The sequence below is a fragment of the Heterodontus francisci genome, unplaced genomic scaffold (genome assembly GCF_036365525.1).
Source record: "Heterodontus francisci isolate sHetFra1 unplaced genomic scaffold, sHetFra1.hap1 HAP1_SCAFFOLD_102, whole genome shotgun sequence".
NCBI lineage: Eukaryota > Metazoa > Chordata > Chondrichthyes > Heterodontiformes > Heterodontidae > Heterodontus > Heterodontus francisci.
Genome location: NW_027140380.1, coordinates 6420020 through 6424511, shown reverse-complemented (window position 1 = coordinate 6424511; position 4492 = coordinate 6420020). Strand labels below are relative to the sequence as shown.

The window sequence follows — 4492 nt, the reverse complement described above, 5'->3', positions numbered from 1 at the left end:
GAAGCTGGCAAGACATATTGCGAGAGTGGTTCGCAAAGCATATGGGATCTTGGGCTTTATAAATAGAGGCATTGAGTACAAAAGCAGGGAAGTTATGCTGAACCATTATAAAACTCTGGTTAGGCCCCAATTGGAGTGTTGCTTCCAGTTCTGCTCAGCAGACTTTAGAAAGAATGTGAGGGTCCTTGAGAGGACGCAGAGGCGATTTACCAGAATGGATCCAGGGATGGGGGATTTTGGTTACAAGGTTAGGTTGGAAAAGCTAGGACTATTCTGCCTATATCAAAGGAGATTAGTGGAGAATTGATAGAGGTGTAAAACACCTCTAGAGAACAGGCCATCCTGGACTGGGTATTGTGTAATGAGAAAGGATTAGTTGACAATCTTGTTGTGTGGGGTCCCTTGGGGAAGTGCGCCCATAATATGATAAAATTCTTCATTAAGATGGAGAGTGAGAGAGTTGATTCCGAGACTCGGGTCCTGAATCTAAACAAAGGAAACTATGAAGGTATGAGGCGGGAGTTGGCTATGATAGATTGGGGAACGTTACTTAAAGGGTTGACAGTGGATAGGCAATGGCTAGCATTTAAAGAGCGCATGGATGAATTACAACAATTGTTCATTCCTGTCTGTGCAAAAGTAAAACAGGAAGGGTGGCTCAACTGTGGCTTACAAAAGAAATTAAGGAAAGTATTAGATCCAAGGAGGAGAAATATAAAATGGTCAGAACAAGCAGCAAACCTGAAGATTGTGAGCAGTTTGGAATTTAGCAGAGGAGGACAAAAGGATTGATTAAGAAGGGGGAAATAGAGTATGAGAGTAAGCTAGCAAAGAACATAAAAACTGACTGTAAAAGCTTCTGGAGATATGTGGAGAGAAAAAGATTAGTGAAGACAAATGTGGGCCCCTTACAGTCAGAAACGGGGGAATTTATAATGGGGAACAAAGAAATGGCAGACCAATTAAATACATACTTTGGATCTGTCTTCACAACGGAGGATACAAATTATTTCCCAGAAATGTTGGGGAACATAGGGTCTCATGAGAAGGAGGAACTGTATGAAATCAGTATTAGGAGGGAATGTTTGGGAAAATGATGGCATTGAAGGCCGATAAATCCCCAGGGCCTGATAATCTACATCCCAGAGTACTTAAGGAAGTGGCCCTTGAAATAGCAGATACATTTCTGGTCTTTTTACAAAATTCTATCGACTCTGGAACAGTTCCAATGGATTGGACGGTAGTTAATGTAACTCCATTATTGAAAAAAGAGGCAGAAAGAAAACAGCGAATTATATACCGGTTAGCCTGACATCAGTCGTGGGGAAAATGCTGGAGTCCATTATAAAAGATGTAATAGCAGAGTGCAATAATAACTCGTCTCCACTCCTAGTATTTCTAAATCCCACACATTCACTATAATGTGAACAATTATTTCCTGTTGTGTCTCTCTCAGATTTGTAAACTTCACTGCATTGGAGTGAGGTGACATCTACTGGCGGGAAGCAAGAACTGCAATCAAGCAGCAGAAACTCCACAGTCTGTCAGGGTTAAAGAAACATTGCAATGTGAGGATACAGCGATGTGGTTTGATTGGGTAGATGGAGACATGATTCCACTTGTGGTGGTGTCTGAAGCAAAGGCCAGAAATACAAAATTGTCAGTAATAAAAGAAATGAGGAATTCATGAAAAATGTAGTAATGTAGCGGATGGTTAAAATGTGGATTGAATAGAAAGTGAGATTGGATGGACAGAAGCAGCCTGAAAGGATGGCTGAAACAAAAGGTGAGTGCCCTGAAACGTTAACTGTGTTTCTCACAGCACAGATGCTGCCAGAGCTGCTGAGCATTTCCACCACATTCTGTTTTTATTTCAGCATTTGCAGGATGTTGCATTGATCTGAAAAAAAATGGATGATTGGCTGGGGGCTTCCAGTGAAATTCCACAGCAGCTAATAGAGCCTGACCTGTCAGTGGCTCGTTGGTCTAGGGGTATGATTCTCGCTTAGGGTGTATGGTTAATTAACATGCGAGAGATCCTGGGTTTAAATCCCAGACGAGCCCTGGTCTGCTGGCATTTTTAGATTAAGGTTATCTATTGGTTTCAGCCTTGCAGAAGGTGGAATTGACTTCCATACGGAGCTGGCTTGAGGACCAGACAACTGGATTCAAAGAGCTTGTCGACAAAATTGTAATTAACTAAATGTACAGATAGCCAAGTGGGAATATAAAGTTGTTGCTGCAATTGTGACCTGACTCCAAATACAACAGGACTGGGTTCTGGACTGGAATGGAATGGAATTCTTCAGTGTTTCTGTTGTTTGGCCTGCATTGACTCATCGATTTTCTTGTTTTTCACTTTGTCGATGCCTTTGAATAATTGTGGATCCTTCTTCAGAGTGTCTTCTTTCACCAGGTCGTTCTGACCTCTGATGATGTTGATCGTAATCAGCTTCAATTCGCTGATAGTTTTGGAAGTGAGCAGATTTCCTTTGCTTGAGTCTACAACATGGAACTCAGTCTGACATGTGGACCCATGGGAGGATTTGAATGCCACCTCTGCGTTGGAGTTGCATCCATCCAATAAGAGAGCGAGTAGAAGTGACAGTTCTGTCAGTCGAACATGAGACTTTTAATGGCAGGGTTGTGAGTTTGAGTGCCATTCTGTTTTTCCCTTTTTTAAGGCTTCTTGAGCAGAGAGTACAGCCAGTGTTTGAAATGAGCAAATCTCGCTTAGATTCAGGACTCTTACCTCTCTGCAGCATCTCACTATGAAAGATTGAATTTGATCTCATTTCATTCTCAGCTCAGGGTCTGTGCGGCTCATTGGCACTTCTGGCTGTCTCCCGCTTCACAATCCATCAGTACTGAGAAAGCAATGGGGAATATTACTCACATGTTGTGTTCTTTAATTTTTTGGAAAACTTGAATGTATGTATTTTCTTCCAAAATAAGGACACCGAACCACTGCTAATGTGGGGCTGAAATAGCTCAGTTGGGAGAGCGTTCGACTGAAAATCTAAAGATCCCTGGTTCAATCCCGGGTTTCAGCAATTCCGCTTCCTTATGCGTCCCTTGCCTTGGTTCTGATTTTCCGGTTGCACAATTTACTTTGAAATTATTTACCAAACACCAGTGGATTGAATTTGAGAAACAACACAGAGTCATTTACAGCATAGAAGGTGGTCGTTTGGCCTATCACGTCCATGCTGGCTCTCCCCGGAGCAATCTAGTCAGTTCCACTCACCAGCTCGATCCCTTTCCTCCTGCAAGTTTCTTTCCTTCAAGTATCCATCCAATTTCCTTTTCAAATCATTGATTGTCTCTGCTTCCAGCACACTCGTGGGCCATGTCATTACTACCCACAACATAAAAAAGTTCCACCTCATCAAGGATGGGAAATACTTATATCTTCTATATTTAGCTTATTCTCTATTTCTATGAGAATAAAATGGCAGTCAACATGAAAGGAAACCCAAAAATCTTCGAGCAGCATGTAAATGATAAGTGGGTAGTAAGAGGTTGAGTCGGGCCTATTTGGGAGAAAGAGGATAATATAAGCTAAGAGGTGCAGGGCAATGTTAATCTGCTTAATGAGTACTTTGTATCAGTGATCACTAAGGAAGTTGAATTGGACAAAATATCAGTAGAAGTGAAGAGAGTAGAGGCAATGGAGAGAGTACAAATTGAGAGAGGGGGGTACTAAAAAGGCTGGCTGTGCTTCGGGTAGATAAATCACCTGGTCCGGATGGCTTGCAGCCCAGGTTGCGAAAGGAAATGTGGATGCAGATAACGGAAGGGTTCAGTATAATCTTCCAATCTTCCCTGGATACGGGGGAGGTGCCAGAGGATAAACAGTGGCAAATGCGACGCCCTTATTCAAGAAAGGGTGTAAGGACAGTCTGGGTAACTACAGGCTAGTTAGATTAACAGCAGTGGTGGGTAAGGTCTTAGAAAGAATAATCAGGGTAAAAAATCAACAGTCACTTGGAGAGGTTCGAGTTAATTAAGGAGAGTGAGCATGGATTTATAAATGAAAGTTCATGCTTGACTAATTTAACTGCATTTTTTGATGAACTAACAGAGCAGGTTGATGAAGGGAATGCAGTGGATGTTGTTTATATGGATTTTAAGGAAGCGTTTGACAAGGTACCACATAAAAGGGCGGTTAACAAAATTGAGGTTCGTGGTGTAGGAGGGTCAGTGTCCAATTGGATAGAAAATTGGTTTAAGGACAGAAAACAGCGAGTCTTTTGAAATGGTTCTTTGTCAGACTGGAGGATAGTCGACAGAGGTGTTCCCCAAGGGTCAGTGCTAGAATCACTGCTTTTTCTGCTCAAGATAAATGACTTTGATCTTGGAATACAGAGTAGAATCTCAAAATATCCCGATGACAACAAACTTGGAGGAGTGGCAAACAGTGAGGATGATATGAACTGCCTGCAACAGGACAATGATAGGCTAGCAGAATGGGCAGACAGGTGGCAGATGG

General features: G+C 42.1%; 1 non-coding gene across 1 annotated transcript; it reads left to right on the top strand.

The window, feature by feature from the left end:
* Window positions 1-2980: 2980 nt before the first annotated feature.
* On the top strand, window positions 2981-3053 carry trnaf-gaa (transfer RNA phenylalanine (anticodon GAA)). The gene has a single exon. It is a non-coding gene; the product is annotated as a tRNA-Phe (tRNA).
* Window positions 3054-4492: the final 1439 nt, after the last annotated feature.